Genomic DNA, 24,337 nt, shown 5'->3' with positions numbered 1-24,337 from the left:
TTTTCACACAAAATGGATGGTCAGGAAGTGGTAGCCAATCACCATTATTCTCCCAACAGAAAACTCCAGCACATGACAGCAGATTATTTCATATCTGAAACCCCATCAAGTTCAGAAAGATGAATGAGAGGAGAGATAATTATGTTCTGGAGATCTCAGTCTTGGAATAAAAGTCCTTTTGAAGCTTGTGAAATCTAGGAAATTCTGAAACATTTGGGCATTAGTAGTAACTCCAATCTGCAGGAAACTAAGCCTGCAGTTGTGTTGTATTTCAAGAATGGAGCCAGTTAATTTTTTTCTTTAAAAAATTCTATATTTTCAAGTAACCTGGGGTACCCTCTTCCAGTGGTATGGAGGTGAAAATAGATGGATTACTCCTGCTCAATGACCAGTTCTCTTAACACACTAGCAAGTTGTAGTTTGCTAAGAAAGCATGTCTCAAAAACAAACAAACATAAAGGTATACAGAAATTTCCCTTAGGTTTGGTCTCTGTTTTCTGTATGTGTGCACGGGTGTGTGCATGTGTGCACGTGCACGCGTGTACACACACACACACACACCACCCTCCACACATATGTGAAAAAACATATATACTAACAGGCAAATGAAAATATAGATATAGTTAGAAAAATGTTTGGTCTGTGCATACATGCATAGACACACATGCCACATAATATATACATGTGAAATCATGCACATTAACACAGGCGCTTAAACACACACATAGAGATAGAACAAATGTTTTTGTTTGTACAGTGTAAATTAACAAATTGTATTCCAAATTAAAACTCTAAATAATTAGTACCAAGGGGCCTCTGAAAGAGTCGTACTTCACCTAGAGTCCCTTAGGCAATTGCTTTTATAAGATATTTTTCTCTACCAATTCTCTTGAATTTACACAATTTTAATGCAAATTATCTTCAGTGTACATTAATAGTCATTTGTAACCTATGTGTCATTGACATACTGGCTACATTTAGTGAACTGGTCACAATATATCAGTGGTTTATGCTCAAACTTCAAGCTAAACTATAATCATTTTATATGATAGATATAAAAAGACTGTGTTTTAAAATGTCCTAACTGCTGCTTAATTTTATCTTTATCAAATGTATTGAGATAATTGCCATTTAATATTTCCTACCTCTATAATTTATTGTTTAACTGTGCTATAAATCTTTCATGGGGGGATCAAGCTCTAATCCTATATAGTCAAAAGTCTAAAATGTTAGGATTAAGCCTGCATTGGTTAGTCTAGTATATGGTTGTTCAAAACAAATCTGGGTAAATGAGTGAGAGTAACCTCAAACTAAGATAAAAAAAAAGAAGGTCTTGTATATAAGTCAGTGGATAAGTGCTTGCCTAACAGCATCTGTGAGACACTTTGCACAATTAATAATAATAATAATAATAATAATAATAATAATAATAATAAATTTTATGTTTTACCCTGGTGAAATTTCAGTTTTCAACTAATTTATTATTAGTGTTTAATTTTTTCATTTAGTTGTTTATTTATTCCTTTTACATCCATATCACAGCCTTTCCCTATCTTCCTAGTATCCTCCTCAAATAGTACTTCCTGCTCTTCTCTGAGAAAAAGAAGGTTCCCTTGGGTACCAACCCACCCTAGCACATTAAATTTCTGAAAAGTTAAGCACATTCTCTCCTACTGACGCCAAACAAGGCATATTATTTAGGGGAACAGATTCTACAGTGTCAGGGACAGACACTAGTTGTTGGGGGGATCTGCAGGAAGACCAAGATGTACTTTTGCTACATTTGTGAAGGAGGACTAGGTTCAACCCATGTATGCTCTTTCGTTGGGGGTTCAGTCTCTGGACCCCCCAAGGGTCAAGTTATTGATATCTTCTTCTGAAGACCCTATCCTTTCCAGGTCCCTCAATCTTCCTCTGAATTCTTTCACAAGTTTTCCTGAACTCACTCTAATGTTTAGCTGTAGGTCTCTGTAACTTTTTCAGTCAGCTGATGGGTTGAGCGTCATAGAGGGCAGTTATCCTAAGTTTTTGTCTGCAACACGATAGAATATCATAAATAGTGCTTGGTGCTTTCCTACTAATTGATTCTCCAGTTGGATTAGTCGGGGTTGGTCATTCCCTCAGTCTTCATTTCACCTTTGTCCCTGCATTGCCTATAGGTGAGACGAATATCAGGACAGGGAGGTGAGAAGGGGCGTGTGGGTGGGTGGTGGAACACCCTCATAGAGGTATGGGGAGGGAGAATGGGATGGGGGCGTATGAATAGGAAACCAGGACAGGGAATAATATTTGTAATGTAAGTAAAAAACACCCCACCCCCCAAAAAAAAGAAAGAAAAGAAAAGAAAAGAAACAAACAAACAAAAAAACAAAGTTTTGTGGGTAGGTTGGTACCCTTATCCCTACACTGAGAGTTCTGCTTGACTGCAGCATGTAGCCATTTTGGGCTCCATATCCTTGACCACTAGGAATTTCAGATAGAGAAACCCTCATAGACTCTCAAAAGCCTGCTGTATGCCAGGTCTCTGGCAAGTCCTAGAGATGCTCTGTCCCCATACCTACCACTGATTTCCTGCTTTCAGCCCTCTCTCCTGAGCTCTCCCTATATCTGATCCCTCCCCTCATATTCTGTCCTGGCCCGCAGGGCAGTCAGTGGAGGTTGGGGACCACCTAGGAGATAATGGGGCACAAGAGACCTGAAGAAGAACACCAAGGCAAGAGTCTGATTAAGGCGACAAATTTTATTTTTTCCTAAGGATGAATTTATACCATAGCAGGAGTAAGAGGGGAGAGGGAAGTGGGAAACATCTACACAAGCCAAGGACACAATGCTCTTGTGGTCAGCTGATGTCAACAGAATTTTGGTTTCTCAGAAATGTCACAAGTTTGTCGTATCATTAGGCAACCTGACATCAGAAGTATTTCTCAGAGAGTCACAAGTTTGTCATATCATTAGGCATCCTGACCATCACAAGTTTGTCATATCACTAGGCACCCTGACCACCAGATTTGTATTAGTCTTCTGCAGCTGGCTGGGTATTTTCTATGAACCCAGTCATACTTAACTCTAACTATTATATTGTTATCAATAATGGAGGGTTTTAAGGGCATCACTCCCAACAATATCCCCCCTGATTCCCTCTTCCTTCCAGTTCCACCCAACTCCAGCAGCCTCCAATGACTCTTAATTTTTTTTTCTTTTGAGTGGTATTCAACCATCTTCCCTTAGGGCCACCTTGTTGTTTAGCTTGTTTGGGTCTGTAGGGTACAGCATGGGTATCCTGTACTTTATTATTAATATCCAATTATAAGTAACAAGAAAACAGTCCCTTTAGGTCTGAGTTACCACAGTCAAAATGAGTTGGCAAAAGCCCTTCTGATCATAGACAATCACAAACCAAAGATAGTCAGACACCGGAAAACTAGTCTTGGTAGTTACTCTGGTGGATTTTGGTTTGGTCTAAGTGTTAATGTTTACTTACTGTGAAATAAGAATGTTTATACATGATATTGTTTTAAATACAAACCCATAATTTGGAGACTTTGGGTTTCTTTTAATATTTTGGACTCCTGAAGTAGTGGAATTGCTACTAAGACATAGGGGATCATTAGAGTGAGACTTTATTTTGTATTATGATATTAACATAAATCTCTGGGAAAAAAGTAAAGGAGTTATGAATTAAGGCAAGTTAACAAGGGGTGAGTTATGAAGAATAACTAAATGTTAACTTGCCACAAACTATAATCATATGGGAAGAAAGCCTGAATTAAAGATTGCTGAGATCACGTGAATCCATGTGGTGATTTCCTTTATTGCCTTACTTAGGATGGAAAAGAAGGCATTTCATATCCTGGGCCTTAGAATATGTAAGAGTAAAGAAAGCTGGAAGTGAGCAGACAAACAAATCTTTGTTTGTTTTTGTTCTTTGTTGTTTTTTGTTCTCTTGAACATGGACATAATAAGGCTTAACTCAACCATTCCTCTCTGAATTTCCCTTCAATGACAGACTGTAACTTGGGATTATAATTAAATAAACTTTCTTTTTCCATTTTAAAAAATAAATGGATTCTTCCTCAATAGCAGATGTCAGTGTAAAAGGGTGTCTAGCAACAGCAGAAATAAACAGCTCAAGGACCTGGAGAACCAGAGCCAAACGGGACATGATTCTATTAGTATGTCCCAGGAAGTATCTGGAAGGCCTATGGCATTGATGATTGGCTCAAGAGTTGGTAGCGGGATTCTTGAGAAAAGTGGCATTAACTAAAAGTCGACACCCGCGGATCCCGGCCCGCAGCAGCTCTCTGCCCCCAGACCCTGTGAGAGAGAGACCCAACCGCCTGATCAGGTGGGCACTCCTGAGGCTGCAGAGCGGAAGAGACCACCAACACTGCTCACCCCTGCCCACATCCCTGGCCCAAGAGGAAACTGTATAAGGCCTCTGGGCTCCCGTGGGGGAGGGCCCAGGAGCGGCAGGACCCCTGCCACAGACACCGCCGGACCTGATAAACATATCTCTGCACCCAAATCCCGTGGGAGGGAGAGCTGAACCTTCAGAGAGGCAGACAAGCCTGGGAAACCAGAAGAGACTGCTCTCTGCACGCACATCTCGGACGCCAGAGGAAAAAGCCAAAGACCATCTGGAACCCTGGTGCACTGAAGCTCCCGGAAACGGCGGCACAGGTCTTCCTGGTTGCTGCCACTGCAGAGAGCCCGTGGGCAGCACCCCACGAGCGAACTTGAGCCTCGGGACCACAGGTAAGACCAACTTTTCTGCTGCAAGAAAGCTGCCTGGTGAACTCAAGACACAGGCCCACAGGAACAGCTGAAGACCTGTAGAGAGGAAAAACTACACGCCGGAAAGCAGAACACTCTGTCCCCATAACTGACTGAAAGAGAGGAAAACAGGTCTACAGCACTCCTGACACACAGGCTTTTAGGACAGTATAGCCACTGTCAGAAATAGCAGAACAAAGTAACACTAGAGATAATCTGATGGCGAGAGGCAAGCGCAGGAACCCAAGCAACAGAAACCAAGACTACATGGCACCATCGGAGCCCAATTCTCCCATCAAAACAAACATGGAATATCCAAACACACCAGAAAAGCAAGATCTAGTTTCAAAATCATTTTTGATCATGATGCTGGAGGACTTCAAGAAAGACGTGAAGAACTCCCTTAGAGAACAAGTAGAAGCCTACAGAGAGGAATCGCAAAAATGCCTGAAAGAATCGCAAAAGTCCCTGAAAGAATTCCAGGAAAACATAAATAAACAAGTAGAAGCCCATAGAGAGGAGACACAAAAATCCCTGAAAGAATTCCAGGAAAACATAAATAAACAAGTAGAAGCCCATAGAGAGGAGACACAAAAATCCCTGAAAGATTTCCAGGAAAACACAATCAAACAGTTGAAGGAATTAAAAATGGAAATAGAAGCAATCAAGAAAGAACACATGGAAACAACCCTGGATATAGAAAACCAAAAGAAAAGACAAGGAGCTGTAGATACAAGCTTCACCAACGGAATACAAGAGATGGAAGAGAGAATCTCAGGAGCAGAAGATTCCATAGAAATCATTGACTCAACTGTCAAAGATAATGTAAAGCGGAAAAAGCTACTGGTCCAAAACATACAGGAAATCCAGGACTCAATGAGAAGATCAAACCTAAGGATAATAGGTATAGAAGAGAGTGAAGACACCCAGCTCAAAGGACCAGTAAATATCTTCAACAAAATCATAAAGAAAACTTCCCTAACCTAAAAAAAGAGATACCCATAGACATACAAGAAGCCTACAGAACTCCAAATAGATTGGACCAGAAAAGAAACACCTCCCGTCACATAATTGTCAAAACACCAAACGCACAAAATAAAGAAAGAATATTAAAAGCAGTAAGGGAAAAAGGTCAAGTAACATATAAAGGGAGACCTATCAGAATCACACCAGACTTCTCGCCAGAAACTATGAAGGCCAGAAGATCCTGGACTGATGTCATACAGGCCCTAAGAGAACACAAATGCCAGCCCAGGTTACTGTATCCAGCAAAACTCTCAATTAACATTGATGGAGAAACCAAGATATTCCATGACAAAACCAAATTTACACAATATCTTTCTACAAATCCAGCACTACAAAGGATAATAAATGGTAAAGCCCAACATAAGGAGGCAAGCTGTACCCTAGAAGAAGCAAGAAACTAATCGTCTTGGCAACAAAACAAAGAGAATGAAAGCACACAAACATAACCTCACATCCAAATATGAATATAATGGGAAGCAATAATCACTATTCCTTAATATCTCTCAATATCAATGGCCTCAACTCCCCAATAAAAAGACATAGGTTAACAATCTGGATACGCAACGAGGACCCTGCATTCTGCTGCCTACAGGAAACACACCTCAGAGACAAAGACAGACACTACCTCAGAGTGAACGGCTGGAAAACAACTTTCCAAGCAAATGGTAAGAAGAAGCAAGCTGGAGTAGCCATTCTAATATCAAATAAAATCAATTTCTAACTAAAAGTCATCAAAAAAGATAAGGAAGGACACTTCATATTCATCAAAGGAAAAATCCACCAAGATGAACTCTCAATCCTAAATATCTATGCCCCAAATACAAGGGCACCTAATACGTAAAAGAAACCTTACTAAAGCTCAAAACACACATTGTACCTCACAAAATAATAGTGGGAGATTTCAAAACCCCACTCTCATCAATGGACAGATCATGGAAAAAAAATTAAACAGTGATGTCGACAGACTAAGAGAAGTCATGAGCCAAATGGACTTAACGGATATTTATAGAACCTTCTATCCTAAAGCAAGAGGATATACCTTCTTCTCAGCTCCTCATGGTACTTTCTCCAAAATTGACCATATAATTGGTCAAAAAACGGGCCTCAACAAGTACAGAAAGATAGAAATAATCCCATGCTTGCTATCGGACCACCATGGCCTAAAACTGGTCTTCAATAACAATAAGGGAAGAATGCCCACATATACGTGGAAATTGAACAATGCTCTACTCAATGATAACCTGGTCAAGGAAGAAATAAAGAAAGAAATTAAAAACTTTTTAGAATTTAATGAAAATGAAGGTACAACATACCCAAACTTATGGGACACAATGAAAGCTGTGCTAAGAGGAAAACTCATAGCGCTGAGTGCCTGCAGAAAGAAACAGGAAAGAGCATATGTCAGCAGCTTGACAGCACACCTAAAAGCTCTAGAACAAAAAGAAGCAAATACACCCAGGAGGAGTAGAAGGCAGGAAATAATCAAACTCAGAGCTGAAATCAACCAAGTAGAAACAAAAAGGACCATAGAAAGAATCAACAGAACCAAAAGTTGCTTCTTTGAGAAAATCAACAAGATAGATAAACCCTTAGCCAGACTAACAAGAGGACACAGAGAGTGCGTCCAAATTAACAAAATCAGAAAGGAAAAGGGAGACATAACTACAGATTCAGAGGAAATTCAAAAAATCATCAGATCTTACTATAAAAACCTATATTCAACAAAACTTGAAAATCTTCAGGAAATGGACAATTTCCTAGACAGATACCAGGTATCGAAGTTAAATCAGGAACAGATAAACCAGTTAAACAACCCCATAACTCCTAAGGAAATAGAAGCAGTCATTAAAGGTCTCCCAACCAAAAAGAGCCCAGGTCCAGACGGGTTTAGTGCAGAATTCTATCAAACCTTCATAGAAGACCTCATACCAATATTATCCAAACTATTCCACAAAATTGAAACAGATGGAGCACTACCGAATTCCTTCTACGAAGCCACAATTACTCTTATACCTAAACCACACAAAGACACAACAAAGAAAGAGAACTTCAGACCAATTTCCCTTATGAATATCGACGCAAAAATGCTCAATAAAATTCTGGCAAACTGAATTCAAGAGCACATCAAAACAATCATCCACCATGATCAAGTAGGCTTCATCCCAGGCATGCAGGGATGGTTTAATATACGGAAAACCATCAACGTGACCATTATATAAACAAACTGAAAGAACAGAACCACATGATCATTTCATTAGATGCTGAGAAAGCATTTGACAATATTCAACACCCCTTCATGATAAAAGTCCTGGAAAGAGTAGGAATTCAAGGCCCATACCTAAACATAGTAAAAGCCATATACAGCAAACCAGTTGCTAACATTAAAGTAAATGGAGAGAAACTTGAAGCAATCCCACTAAAAACAGGGACTAGACAAGGCTGCCCACTCTCTCCCTACTTATTCAATATAGTTCTTGAAGTTCTAGCCAGAGCAATCAGACAACAAAAGTAGATCAAAAGGATACAGATCGGAAAAAAAGAGGTCAAAATATCACTGACAGGTCAAAATATCACATGCAGATGACATGATAGTATATTTAAGTGATCCCAAAAGTTCCACCAGTGAACTACTAAAGCTGATGAACAACTTCAGCAAAGTGGCTGGGTATAAAATTAACTCAAATAAATCAGGTGCCTTCCTCTATACAAAAGAGAAACAAGCCGAGAGAGAAATTAGGGAAACGACACCCTTCATAATAGACCCAAATTATATAAAGTACCTTGGTGTGACTTTAACCAAGCAAGTAAAAGATCTGTACAATAAGAACTTCAAGACACTGAGGAAAGAAATTGAAGAAGACCTCAGAAGATGGAAAGATCTCCCATGCTCATGGATTGGCAGGATTAATATAGTAAAAATGGCCATTTTACCAAAAGCAATCTACAGATTCAATGCAATCCCCATCAAAATACCAATACATTTCTTCAAAGAGTTAGACAGAACAATTTGCAAATGCATCTGGAATAACAAAAAACCCAGGATAGCTAAAGCTATCCTCAACAATAAAAAGACTTCAGGGGGAATCACTATCCCTGAACTCAAGCAGTATTACAGAGCAATAGTGATAAAAACTGCATGGTATTGGTACAGAGACAGACAGATAGACCAATGGAATAGAATTGAAGACCCAGAAATGAACCCACATACCTATGGTCACTTGATTTTTGACAAAGGAGCCAAAACCATCCAATGGAAAAAAGATAGCATTTTCAGCAAATGGTGCTGGTTCAACTGGAGGGCAACATGTAGAAGAATGCAGATCGATCTATGCTTATCACCCTGTACAAAGCTTAAGTCCAAGTGGATCAAGGACCTCCACATCAAACCAGACACACTCAAACTAATAGAAGAAAAACTAGGGAAGCATCTGGAACACATGGGCACTGGAAAAAATTTCCTGAACAAAACACCAATGGCTTATGCTCTAAGATCAAGAATCGACAAATGAGATCTCATAAAACTGCAAAGCTTCTGTAAGGCAAAGGACACGGTGGTTAGGACAAAACGGCAACCAACAGATTGGGAAAAGATCTTTACCAATCCTACAACAGATAGAGGCCTTATATCCAAAATATACAAAGAACTCAAGAAGTTAGACCGCAGGGAAACAAATAACCCTATTGAAAAATGGGGTTCAGAGCTAAACAAAGAATTCACAGCTGAGGAATGCCGAATGGCTGAGAAACACCTAAAGAAATGTTCAACATCTTTAGTCATAAGGGAAATGCAAATCAAAACAACCCTGAGATTTCACCTCACACCAGTGAGAATGGCTAAGATCAATAACTCAGGTGACAGCAGATGCTGGCGAGGATGTGGAGAAAGAGGAACACTCCTCCATTGTTGGTGGGATTGCAGACTGGTAAAACCATTCTGGAAATCAGTCTGGAGGTTCCTCAGAAAATTGGACATTGAACTGCCTGAGGATCCAGCTATACCTCGCTTGGACATATACCCAAAAGATGCCTCAACATATAAAAGAGACATGTGCTCCACTATGTTCATCGCAGCCTTATTCATAATAGCCAGAAAATGGAAAGAACCCAGATGCCCTTCAACAGAGGAATGGATACAGAAAATGTGGTACATCTACACAATGGAATATTACTCCGCTATCAAAAACAACGAGTTTATGAAATTCGTAGGCAAATGGTTGGAACTGGAAAATATCATCCTGAGTGAGCTAACCCAATCACAGAAAGACATACATGGTATGCACTCATTGATAAGTGGCTTTTAGCCCAAATGCTTGAATTACCCTAGATCCCTAGAACAAACCAAACTCAAGACGGATGATCAAAATGTGAGTGCTTCACTCCTTCTTTAAATGAGGAAAAAGAATACCCTTGGCAGGGAAGGGAGAGGCAAAGATTAAAACAGAGACTGAAGGAACACCCATTCAGAGCCTGCCCCACATGTGGCCCATACATATAGAGCCACCCAATTAGACAAGATGGATGAAGCAAAGAAGTGCAGACCGACAGGAGCCGGATGTAGATCGCTCCTGTAGACACAGCCAGAATACAGCAAATACAGATGCGAATGCCAGCAGCAAACCACTGAACTGAGAATAGGTCCCCCATTGAAGGAATCAGAGAAAGAACTGGAAGAGCTTGAAGGGGCTCGAGACCCCAAAAGTACAACAATGTCAAGCAACCAGAGCTTCCAGGGACTAAGCCACTACCTAAATACTATACATGGACTGACCCTAGACTCTGACCCGATAGGTAGCAATGAATATCCTAGTAAGAGCACCAGTGGAAGGGGAAGCCCTGGGTCCTGCTAAGAATGAACCCCCAGTGAACTAGACTATGGGGGGAGGGCAGCAATGGGGGGAGGGTTGGAAGGGGAGCACCCATAAGGAAGGGGATCGGGGAGGGGGATGTTTGCCCGGAAACCGGGAATTGGAATAACACTTGAAATGTATATAAGAAATACTCAAGTTAATAAAAAAATTAAAAAAAAAAGAAATGGGGTTCAGAGCTAAACAAAGAATTCACAGCTGAGGAATGCTGAATGGCTGGGAAACACCTAAAGAAATGTTCAACATCTTTAGTCATAAGGAAAATCCAAATCAAAACAACCCTGAGATTTCACCTCACACCAGTGAGAATGGCTAAGATCAAAAACTCAGGTGACAGCAGATGCTGGCGAGGATGCGGAGAAAGAGGAACACTCCTCCATTGTTGGTGGGATTGCAGACTGCTACAACCATTCTGGAAATCAGTCTGGAGGTTCCTCAGAAAATTGGACATTGAACTGCCTGAGGATCCAGCTATACCTACCTCTCTTGGGCATATACCCAAAAGATGCCTCAACATATAAAAAAGACATGTGCTCCACTATGTTCATCGCAGCCTTATTTATAATAGCCAGAAGCTGGAAACAACCCAGATGCCCTTCAACAGAGGAATGGATATAGAAAATGTGGTACATCTACACAATGGAATATTACTCAGCTATCAAAAACAACGAGTTTATGAAATTCGTAGGCAAATGGTTGGAACTGGAAAATATCATCCTGAGTGAGCTAACATAATCACAGAAAGACATACATGGTATGCACTCATTGATAAGTGGCTATTAGCCCAAATGCTTGAATTACCCTAGATGTCTAGAACAAATGAAACTCAAGATGGATGATCAAAATATGAATGCTTCACTCCTTCTTTAAAAGGGGAACAAGAATACCCTTGGCACGGAATAGAGAGGAAAAGTTTAAAACAGACACAGAAGGAACACCCATTCAGAGCCTGCCCCACATGTGGCCCATACATATACAGCCATCAAATTAGACAAGATGGATGAAGCAAAGAAGGGCAGGCTGACAGGAACCGGATGTAGATCTCTCCTGAGAGACACAGCCAGAATACAGCAGATACAGAGGTGAATGCCAGCAGCAAACCACTGAACTGAGAATAGGACCCCATTGAAGGAATCAGAGAAAGAACTGGAAGAGCTCGAAGGGGCTCTAGACCCCTTATGAACAACAATGCCAAGCAACCAGAGCTTTCAGGGACTAAGCCACTACCTAAAGAGTATACATGGACTTACCCTGGACTCTGACCTCATAGGAAGCAATGAATATCCTAGTAAGAGCACCAGTGGAAGGGGAAGCCTTGGGTCCTGCTAAGACTGAACCCGCAGTGAAGTAGATTGTTCGGGGGAGGGCGGCAATGTTGGGAGGATGGGGAGGGGAACACCCATAAAGAAGGGGAGGGGGAGGGATTAGGGGGATGTTTGCCCGGATACCAGGAAAGGGAATAACACTCGAAATGTAAATAAGAAATACTCAAGTTAATAAAAAAAAACAAAAACAAAAACAAAAAACAAAAAAAAAAAACAAAAAAAAACCAAAAAAACAACAAAAAAAAAAAAAACTAAAAGTCATATATTTCGAGGCCTAGAGCCCACGGGTTCTTTCCACCAAGGGGTTCATAGTCACGAGACTCTCCATATATCCCCACACTTAGATTGGGGATAACGATGGAGGTGACCCCAGAAAATGGTAGAATGGCATACAATGGCATCTTGGCTCATGTTTCTTTCCCACTGTGAGACCCAAGGCACCCTATTGATAACTGGCAGCAGAAACCTCTTCTCCCTTTGTCAACCAATATTACAGGCCTACCTTTTTCTACTGCTCATTGTTTTCTGCCTCCGTAAGTGCCAGCATTCAATCCCATTTCCTGTGATGCCCACTGCTTTTGCTTCTCCACTGGGATTTGGTCATTCTCTGTTGCCTTATTTTTTTTTTCTTTTCATCAAAATACAAGAGCAATATACCCTCTTCCATACTTAAACTAGAGAGCTTGCAAAGAAAAAAGAGAAAAAAAAGGGTTGGGAAAAGATTTGAAAATTACTCCTTTTCTTCATATATACAATTTCCTACCCATTTATATTTTGTTTAGCAATAATGTGCGTTATTAGTTTAGAAATCTAATAAAGATTCCACAATTAAAAAAACTAATAAATAAGACTTCATAAAAATTTAAATCTTGTATAAGAAAAAGGAAAATGTCAATTGAAACAAGTAGCAGCCTACAAAATGACACAAGATTTTACCAACTCCACAGCAGAAAATGACAAATATCCAAAGAACTCAGAAAACCAAATATCAATAAATCAAATAATTTGTTTTTTAAAGGTGGGTTACATGTTTAAACAGACATTTCTCTCTCTCTCTTTTTTTCTTTTTTTTCAGAGCTGGGGACCGAACCCAGGGCCTTGCGCTTGCTAGGCAAGCGCTCTACCACTGAGCTAAATCCCCAACCCCTAAACAGACATTTCTCAATAGAAGAATTGCAAATGTCTGTGAAACACTTTAAGAAGTGTTCGGCATTCTCAATTGTAGGAGAAATGAAAATCAAAACTACTCTGACATTCCAACCTATACATGTCAGAATAACTAAGATCAATAGCCCAAGTGGCAACTCATGCTGGAGAAACTGTGGAGCCAGGGAACCCTCCTCCATTGTATGAAAACATGTACAGTCTCCAAGAGAAATCAATAGAATTGTTCTTTAAATGCTGAGAATTGATCTATGCCAAGATCCAGCTCTATCTCTCTTGATTCTCCATGCTATCAAAACAACAGTTGTTCCAACATGTCACTGAGGTTTATTCGTTATAACCAAAAACTGAAAATAATAAAGATATCCCTGGAGAGAAATGAATAAGGAAAATGTGGTACATCTACACAATAGTATATTACTCATGTATTTAAAATTTCATAAAACTTATGGGCAAATGGATAGAACAACAAGAAAAGCTCAATTCACTTTGAATGAGGTTGCCCAAACCTATAATGATAAATATGGTATATATTCAATAAGTGGAGATTAGCCATTAAGTAAAGTATAACCAAGATACAATCCATATAGTCACAAAGTTTGGGGAAAAGGAGGTGTCTAGGGGGAACAAATGGATCTCCATGAAAGGGAAAATGGAATAAAGTGAGAGTAGAAAATGGAGAATCATGTCAGGGGAAAAATAGGGCGATGGAGAGTGTGGGTAGAAAGAGCTGAGATCAGGGAAACTTTAGAGGATGGTGTGGAAAAATAGTGCAGAAGAAACTTCCTGGGACCCATGAATGAGATTCTAAGAAGCACTCCTACTAACTGGGGATATGGAATCTGAAGTCCATCTCTCACTGGAGAGGCAAAGAGAATGTCTCAGTTAGACATCTCCATCAATTACCTCCCCTCAGAGCTCAAGAGATCCCATGGAAGAGGAGGAAGAAATATTGTAAGAACTAGAGGAGAAGGAGGACACCAGGAGAATAAGGTGAACCAACTAAGAATGACATATATAGGCTCACAGGATGGAAGCAACAAGCACATGATCAACATGGGTCAGCATCAGTTCGTCTGTGTATTCATGATACCTATCAGCTTAGTATTTTTATTGTACTCTTGAGTATAGGAACAAATGGGTCTCTGTCTCTTGAATCTACTCTTGGGACTCTTTGCCTCCTGCTAGTTTGCTGTCTCTAACTTTTATATTATACTTTTTGTTTCATTCTATGATGTTTTATTTTTTCATGTGTGATTGCTATCTCTTTAAAACCTTTTCTTTTTTAGTGAGAGACAAAAAGAGAGTAGATTCAGAGAGGAGAGGGAAGACATTGGTTAAGAGTGGGGTGCAGGGAACTTATAATCAGGATATTTTATATGAGAAATAAATATATTTTCAATAATAGGAAAAAATAATGAGTTTGGGGTGAAAAAAATCTTTGCTCTTCTAAGAATATGTACATTGATACTTAGAAGACTGCACTATTGGAATAAGGAGTATGTGTCCCAATTTGGTCCAATACTAAAAACTTGGTTTGAAAATTATTTGAAATAGACAAAGAACAGAACTAAGGAGAATAAGCACTGCGAATCCAGAGACCAGAGGTGTCTTAAATGCCTGTAAACAGAGGCTTTCTTTCTGCTTTTCTTTTTCTTTTTTTTTAATTGGATATTTTCTTCATTTACATTTCAAATGTTATACCCTTTCCAGGTTTTCCATCCAGAAAACCCTATCCCATCCCTCCTCCCCTTGCTTCTTTGAGCATGCTCCTCCAGCCACCCACCCATTCCTTCCCTCCTCCCTGTGCTGACATTCCTCTACACTGGGGCATCAAGCCTTCACAAGACCAAGGGCCTCTCCTCTCATTGATGCTGGACAAGGTCATGTTCTGCTACATATGCAGTGGAGTATATGGCTTGCTTTATGTGTACTCTTTGGTTGGTAGTTTAGTCCCTGGGAGCTTTGGGGGGGTCTGGTTGGTTGACACTGTTTTACTTCCTATGAGGTTGCTAACCACTTCAGCTCTTTCAGTGTTTTCTCTAATTCCTTCTTCAGGGGGACCCCATTCTCTGTCCAATGGTTGACTGAGAGCATACACCAAGGGCTTTCTTAGTCTCTGTTAGTCATAACCTGTAGAGAGACTCTCTTGTGTTTTGTGTAATAGCATCACTTATTAATAAAATCTGTTGGTCTATTGGCTAAGGCAGAAAATAGGGAACGAGAGTCCTGGCTGGGAGAAAGTACTCTGGGATGGAGTAAGGCATAGGAAGATTCACCCCAAACTCTGAGGAAGATAGTAGCATGAATCTCAAAAAAGTAACCAATCCTATGGTGGGACGTAATAGAATACATGGGATATTTTAGGTATGAGCAAGTTGGGAAACAAGCAAAAGCTTTTGACCTAGTCAATTGTTCACGAAATATTAATTCTCAGAGTTGTTATTTCTGAAACTTGTATGCAGGTGGAGAATCCATAGTTACAATGACCCTTTAAATTGCTCTTGAGATGCTTTTCCTCTTACTGGGTTGCCTAGAATAGCCTTGATATGAGGGTATGAGCCTAGTCTTATTCCAACTTGTTATGCCACACTTGGTTAATATCGCTGGGAGGCCTGATTGCTCTCTCTCTCTCTCTCTCTCTCTCTCTCTCTCTCTCTGGAAACAAAAGAGGAATAGATCTGGGAGGAGGGGAGATGGGCAGAAAAGAGGGAGGAAAAGATAAAAGTGAGTTGTAAGGTAGGAAAAGATAAAACTTAAAGACATGAAAATCTTCTCTACCTAGGAAGATTAGAAAGAACACTTTCACAGTATATGTATGTGGGACTTTCACCACAAGTTGCAAAAAGATGAGGTGAAAACATCTCTCATGGAAAGAAAATGGTCAATAAATTGAATTCATTTGGGGAGTGATGTCACACAGAACAACTTCAGACAGAAAAAAAATGACATATTGGAATATTGTATGTGGCAAGTCTCGGGGAAGTAAGTGGTGTGTTCAAGAATGAGGTTATTATCTCAGCTTCAGGAGAAGCAATACTTTTGTGTTTTGTGTTATTAATTTCACCAAGTAAAAGATTAATGACTTTTTCCTAATTAATAAAAGCTAACAGTGTTCAGCTGCAGAGTTTATTGCTACCTTGTTAATGCTGAATTTGTGACCCCACATTTTATTCAGGACATGAACAATTCTGCTTGACTTAAGGAGCACATCCTGTAAATATGGGGCACCCCCGCAAGCAAGATGGCCTTACTAATGAGCAGAGCAACACATATTGGACAGTGACCTAAGAGTTCAATGAAGTAAACCATGGTCAGATTTTAGTGAATGCTATCCAAGGATGTTTCCAGCTCTCCATAGCACTGGGAGTTCAACAGTCTGTGCCCTATCAGTGACACCAAGCATCGCCATCTCCTCTTGTCCTTGGTTTTATGAGTATCTTTCAGTATCTTATTCTCATTTTGGTTTTGAATTTTTATAAGTTCAAGTTCTCCCATTGATGCTTTATTCTTCCTAGTATTAATCCTTTTTAGCTATACTGAATTGAGCAAGTACGAGGTGAATAAAGTAGCAAAATTAAGTACTCAAATTTTTCTAAGTAATTTCATGGAAAATTTTATGAATCATAGATAGAAATAGATAAATAATAGACACCAAGAAACTCATATACCATGTACCATAAATGCAAACTATACAATTTCACACATACAAACACACACATACACACACACATACATGTGTGTGAGTGTGCATATGTATGTGTATACTTATATCAGTGCATATATATACTAAACATATACTGTAATATATATATATATATATATATATACACACACACATACACACACATTCATATGGAAGTTATATAACCTTCATCACATTAATTTTAGGACAAAAAGAAACCTTTGGGAAAACTATAGCACTAGGGCATAGTTTATAAGAAAAGAGAGCTGATTACTGGGGAAAATCTTGCCAGAGTTATAGTCTCCTGAAGGACTAAAATGGATTGATGTATTTAAAACCCCTAAACTTTTGTTCTTGAGTTTTAGAATTTATGTGATTTTTTTGAGAGGAGGGAACAGTTAGAGATTCTTTGAAGGGTTTTTGTGGTTTGACTGGAATTTTTTTGATTTTATCATAATTTTGTGTTTGAGTTTTTATCAGGTTTGTAGGAAGACAAGCTATACTACAAGTCAATTTTCTAATAACAAATAATTTTAGGTATCTCAGTGATGCAACTTGCAGTCAGATATGGCTACTTTATACACTCAGTGGAAGTTCATATCATTTAGTATGTGAATAAACAGACCTATGAATTGAAGGTAAATATAATATCAGCCATTGAGAAATCATGAGGGTTTAAGATCGCTACTGTTTAATATAGTTTTATGAGGAGGACTCCAACAACATTTAAATTATAAGGAAATGAGATATGACTTTAATTACCTAAGTTCCTACATTTGATGGTTAGAACATTTCCCTGTGATTTAAAACACACAATCATCTGTTGACAGAGGAACAATAGAAGTCAGGATTTAGAGAATGGAAACATTTGAAATTGTCATTCTGGTCATAGACCAGGATTTACAGGAAGAATACAGACTGTAATGTTTTGTGAACTTGATGACCATGGGATTCCAACAGTTCTAATTTATTATTTTCATAATATATTATTGATTATTTGGTAATTTCACATCATGGATCTTGAGCACCCTCACTTTCCCATCTTCCCAAGTTTACCTCTCCTACTCTTCAGAAAACCCCACAAAAGAAGTAAAAGAAAAACAAACAAAAAGTTCAATTTGTATTGCCTATTTTCTCATTAGTGCATGGTCAAACTCCTGGTGGCCAGATCCTTTAAGAACACTGAGACCATCAATTGTAGATAGCTACATTTCAACATATTTAGTATAGTTTTTAAGAGTTCTCCTTAATAGATTTCTGTCTAGACTGTTATTTTGGTGGAAGGAAGGGGCTGTCAAGGATCCTTTTATGTCACTCTCAATTGTAAGTCTACAGTGAACAAATACCATGGAAAAAGTAGCTCCCTACTTTTTCAGTCGGCAGGAGCACGGATCATGGATTTAAATATGATTGAGGGTTGTTGCCATAGACTTCAGCATGGTGTCAGGTTTCAGTATGGACCCAGACATCAACACATCCTTCTGCATATATGTCATGGGCACCATCACAGTCCTAAGTGACAAGATAGGTCAAGGATATCAACATGGCTCAGATAGCAGGACAGGCTACTAAAATCAATATGATACACTGTGGAAGCACAGCTTAAGGATATCAACATAGATTCAGGTATCAGTTCAGACCAATGATAGCTTTATGGAATTCTGTGACAAATGGAGACAGAGATATCAACTCACAGCTCCTGGCTACTATAGGACTATGTGTAGTATATATGAACCTCTGGCTAAGTTGGAAAAATTGCATATATTTTATGGTTTGCACATGCATATCTTCATCCTAAAATGAAGTGTACACCATAAATTCTTAGGCTTCAGAAAAATTTTATACATTGGAAAAATCATATTGGTCTATGAAACTTACTCATCATCAGTTTAGGATATGAATGTAATAGTTTGTCAATACTAATCTAGCTACAAATTTTGAGTGTGAAAGGATAATTTACAATAAATAATTCTGCTCTCTATAAGCCTCAAAATAACACTACAAGTGATAACATTTTTACTTACTCCTTCTCTTCTATTCTATGAAAGAGTCAAAATGTGATGACAGCTCTCTAAGTTAGAATGAGTGACAAGAGAACAGCCTGACTCTAGACAATTTGCAATTTCTTAGAGGCACCAGGGTCATGATATCTTGCAACTTTCTTCCTAATTAAGTATGAATCTCCTAAGGCTCTGTGATTGGATTCAGTTTGGAAGACTTGAGTGACCCTCTAATTGATATGTGACATCAAATTAATCAGCCATCTGAATCTTTACACCTAACTGAAATAACACTTCTCATGTATCTAAATCACTCTTGTCCTCACACTTTCTTCTACTGACTCATGATATTAAATTTGGATGGCTTTATTTCAACCTCTGATTTTTCCTTCAAATCATACTTTTTTTATCTCCCCAATCAAGCCTGCTATTTTGCTTATTTAGTAGGTGGTATGTGGTATATAAATTGGGACCAGAGAGAGAAAGAGGAACCAAAGTCTAAGAACATGCAAATATATTTCTGAGACACAGTACAGTGAGAAATGGGGTCATTTAGATACAATTTTCCATTTTATTTTTGAAAATGGAGTTTTTCTTCATACATGAAATCCAGACTACGGATTTCCATCCCTCCACTACTCCCAACTTTACCCAAACACCTCTCATCTCTCCAAGATTCACTAGTCTTGCTCCTATCGGAAAATAACAGGTCTCTAAAAGATAGCAACCAACTATAACAGTACAAAATACAGAAAGAGAAGGTGAAAGCCCTCACACTAAAACTCAAGAAGGCAACCCAGCAGGAAAAAAATTATTCCAAAGAGCAAGCAAAGAGTCAGAGAAAAAGCCACAATAACAATTAGAAATTCTATAGAAAACCCCAATCTAACATAACATATTCACAGAGGACCTCTTGCAAATTCACACCCACATACATGTAATGTCACTCTGCAAATCTATAGGAGCCCTGCTGAGTTGATTAGTGGGATATATTCTCCTGGTGGCCTCCATCCTCTCTAACTCAAACCATCTTTCCATCTCCTCTTCCACAGGGTTCCCTGAGCTTCCAACAGACACTTTCAATTTAGATTCTCTTTGCAAACTGTCTGGCTGTAGGTTTCTGCATTTGCTCCTAAATGCTGCCCACAAAGTCTATGTTGATGAGTAGACAAGGTAGCTTGATCTACAAATACTGTAGGATATCATTAGGAACCATTTCAATGGTTTGGTTGTTTGGTTTTTGACTAATATTGTTTGATGCTACTCCATGTCTCTGTGCTATTCAGTTTCAGGTTCCTGGCCATCCAAGCAGTGCCAGACATGGGTAGTCTCTCAAAGAATGTACCTCAAGGTTTCTAGCTGGTACCAGAACCTTGCTGATCCCGGCCCACAGCTCCCTGTTCCCAAACCCCATGGGAGAGAGAGCTGATTACCCAGACGCATGGGTACTCCTGAGACTGCAGGGCAGGAGAGACCGCCAGTACTGTCCACCTTTGCCCACATCCCTGGCACAAGAGGAAACTGTATAGGGCCTCTGGGCATAAGAAGATAGGGGTAGTCAAGTGCAGTAGCCCTGTGGTCCACCCTGTGCCTGGATCTGAACAGACCTGGTCAAACAGCTCCCTGTACCAAATCCTGTGGGAGGGAGAAGTAGATATTCAGAGGGACAGACACACTTGGGAAATCAGAGGAGACTACTCTGCCCACATTTCTGACTCTGGAGGAAAAGGCCTAGCACCATCTGGGGCCCTGCCCCCAGGAACCCAGGAGAAGTAGGGGAAGGCCCTACTGGTTCCCGCCCACAGGGACAGATGAAAGCCAGTGCACAGGAATGACTATACACCTGAAAGCAGAACACTCTGTTCCCATAACTGGCTGAAAGAAAACAGGAAAACAGGTCTACAGCACTCTTGACACACAGGACTATAGGAGAGTCAAGCCACTGTCAGAAATAGCAAAACAAGGTAACACCAGAGACAACCTGATGGCAAGAAGCAAGCACAGGAACCCAATCAACAGAAACCAAGACTACATGGCATCATCGCAGCCCAATTCTCCCAGCAAAGCAAACACTGAATATCCAAACACACCAGAAAAGCAACATCTAGGTTTAAAATCACATTTGATGATGGAGAGCTTTAAGAAAGACATAAAGAACTCCCTTAGAGAAATGCAGGAAAACACAAGTAAACAAGTAGAAGCTCTTAGACAGAAAACACAAAAAACCATGAAAGAATTCCAAGAAAACACAATCAAACAGGTAAAGGAATTGAAAATGGAAATAGAAACAATAAAGAAAATACAAAGGAAGACAACCTTGGATATAGAAAACCAAAGGAAGAAACAAGGAGCCCTAGATACAAGCATCACCAACAGAATACAAGAGATAGAAGAGAGAATCTCAGGGTCAGAAGACACCATAGAAAACATCAACAAGACTGTCAAAGACAATGTAAAACAAAAAAGCTCTTAGACAAAAACATACAGGAAATCTAGGACACAATGAAAGATCAAACATAAGGATAATAGGTATAGAAGAGAGTGAAGACTCCTAGCTCAAAGGACCAGTAAATATCTTCAACAAAATCATAGAAGAACACTTCCCTAACCTAAAGAAAGAGATGCCCATAAACATACAAGAAGCCTACAGAACTCCAAATACATTGGACCAGAAAAGAAACTCCTCCCATCACATAATAGTCAAAACACCAAATGCACAAAATAAAGAAAGAATATTAAAAACAGTAAGGGAAAAGGTCAAGTAACATATAAAGCAGACCTATCAGAATTACAACTGACTTCTCACCAGAGACTATGAAATTCAGAAGATCGTGGAGAGATGTCATACAGACCCTAAGAGAACACAAATGCCAGCCCAGCTTACTGTATCCCGCAAAACTCTCAATTAACATAGATGGAGAAACCAAGATATTCCGTGACAAAACCAAATTTACACAGTATCTTCCTACAAATCCAGCCCTACAAAGGATAATAAATGGTAAAGCCCAAAACAAGGAGGCAAGCTACACCCTAGAAAAAGCAGGAAACTAATCGTTTTGCAACAAAACAAGGAGAAGACAAGCAAACAAACATAATCTCACCTCTAAATATGAAGATAACAGGAAGCAATAATCACAATTCCTTAATATCTCTCAACATCAATGTACTCAATTCCCCAATAAAAAGATACAGATTAACAAACTGGATATGTAATGAGGACCCAGCATTTTGCTGCCTACAGGAAGCACACCTCAGAGACAAAGACAGACACTACCTCAGAATAAAAGGCTGCAAAACAACTTTCCAAACAAATGCTCTGAAGAGGCAAGCTGTAATAGCCATTCTAATATTGAATAAAATTGATTTTCAACCAAAAGTCATCAGAAAAGATAAGGAAGGGTACCTCATACTCATCAAAGGAAAATCTACCAAGATGAACTCTTAATTCTGAACATCTTATGCTCCAAATGTAAGGGCACCCACATTCATAAAAGAAGCTTTATTAAAGTTCAAAGCACATATTGCACATCACACAATACTAGTGGGAGAGTTCAACAACCAACCTTCAGGAATAGACAGATCATGGAAACAGAAACTCTAAACAGAAACACAGTGAAACTAACAGAAGGTATCAACCAAATTGCTTTAACAGATATCTAGAGAACAATACATCCTAAAACAAAAGAATATAACTTCTTCTTAGCACCTCATGGTACTTTCTTCAAAATTGACTGCATAATCAGTCACAAAATATGCCTCAACAGATACAAGATTGAAATAATCCCATGCATCCTGTCATACCACCACAGGCTAAAGCTGGTCTTCAATAACAATAAGGAAATAATGCCCACATATACGTGGAAGTTGAACAATGCTCTAGTCAACGATAACCTGGTCAAGGAAGAAATAAAGAAAGAAATTAAAGACTTCTTAGAATTTAATGAAAATAAAGATACAACATTCCCAAATACAATGAAAGATGTGCTAAGAGGAAAACAGAGCTCTGAGTGCCTGCAGAAATAAACAGGAGAGAGCATATATCAGTAGCTTGACAGCACACCTAAAAGCTCTAGAACAAAAGGAAGCAAATATTCCAAGGAGGAGTAGAAGGCAGGAAACAATCAAACACAGAGCTGGAATCAACCAAGTAAAACGAAAAAGGATTATACAAAGAATCACCATAACCAAAAACTGATTCTTTGAGAAAATCAACACGATAAATAAACCCTTAGCCAGACTAACCAGAGGACACAGAGAGTGTGTCCAAATTAACAAAATCAGAAATGAAAAGGGAGAGATAACAATAGAATCAGAGGAAATTCAAAAATCATCAGCTCCTACTACAAGACCCTATATTCAACAAAACTTGAAAGTCTGGAGGAAATGGACAATTTCCTAGACAAATACCAGGTACTGAAGTTAAATCAGGAACAGATAAAACATTTAAACAATCTCATAACTCCTAAAGAAATAAAAACAGTCATTAAAAGTCTCTCAACCAAAGAGAGCCCAAGTCCAGATGGGTTCAGTGCAGAATTCTATCAGACCTTCATAGAAGACCTCATACCAAATCTTTCCAAACTATTCCACAAAATTGAAACAGGCAGAGTGCTACTCAATTCCTGATATGAAGCCACAATTACTCATATACCTAAACCACACAAAGACCCAACAAAAAAAGTGGACTTCAGACCAATTTCCCTTATGAATATTGATACAAAGTATTCAGTAAAATTATGGCAAACCGAACTCAAGAACACATCAAAACAAACATCCATCATGATCAAGTTAGCTTCATCCCATGTATGCAGGGACTGTTTAATATGTGGAAAACCATAAAGGTAATCTAGTATATAAACAAACTGAAAGATAAAAACCACATGATCAGTTCATCAGATGCTAAGAAAGCATTTGACTAAATTCAGTACCCCTTCATGATAAAAGTTGTGGAAAGAACAGGAATTCAAGACCCATATCTAAACATAGTAAAAGCCATAGACAGCAAACCAGTAACTAACATTAAACTAAATGGACAGAAACTTGAAGCAATCCCACTAAAATCAGGAACTAGACAAGGCTGCCCACTCTCTCCCTACTTATTCAATATAGTTCTTAAAATCCTAGCCATAGCATTCAGACAATAAAAGGTCAAAGGGATACAGACTGGAAAGGAAGAAGTCAAAATATCGCTATTTGCAGATGATATGATAGTATATTTAAGTGATCCCAAAAGATACACCAAAGACCTACTAAACCTGACAAATCCTTTAAGCATGATGGCCTGGTACAAAATTAACTCAAATAAATCAGTAGCCTTCCCCTACACAAAAGAGAAAGAAGCTGAGAAAGAAAGTAGGGGGAAAACACCCTTCATAAGAGTCCCAAATAATATACAATACCTCAGTGTGACTTTAACCAAGCAAGTGAAACATCTGTATGACAAGAACGTCAAGCCTCTGAAGAAAGAAATTGTAGAAGATCTCAGAACATGGGAAGATC

At 39.0% G+C, this 24,337-nt stretch overlaps 1 pseudogene; it reads left to right on the top strand.

Annotated features, from left to right (window-relative positions):
- Positions 1-4,061: 4,061 nt before the first annotated feature.
- On the top strand, positions 4,062-12,667 carry Prr32-ps1 (proline rich 32, pseudogene 1; annotated as a pseudogene).
- Positions 12,668-24,337: the final 11,670 nt, after the last annotated feature.

The sequence above is a fragment of the Rattus norvegicus genome, chromosome 14, assembly GCF_036323735.1.
Source record: "Rattus norvegicus strain BN/NHsdMcwi chromosome 14, GRCr8, whole genome shotgun sequence".
NCBI classification, from domain to species: Eukaryota; Metazoa; Chordata; class Mammalia; order Rodentia; family Muridae; genus Rattus; species Rattus norvegicus.
Note: the sequence above shows the minus strand (reverse complement) of the source record. Positions and strands in the feature narration are given on the sequence as shown.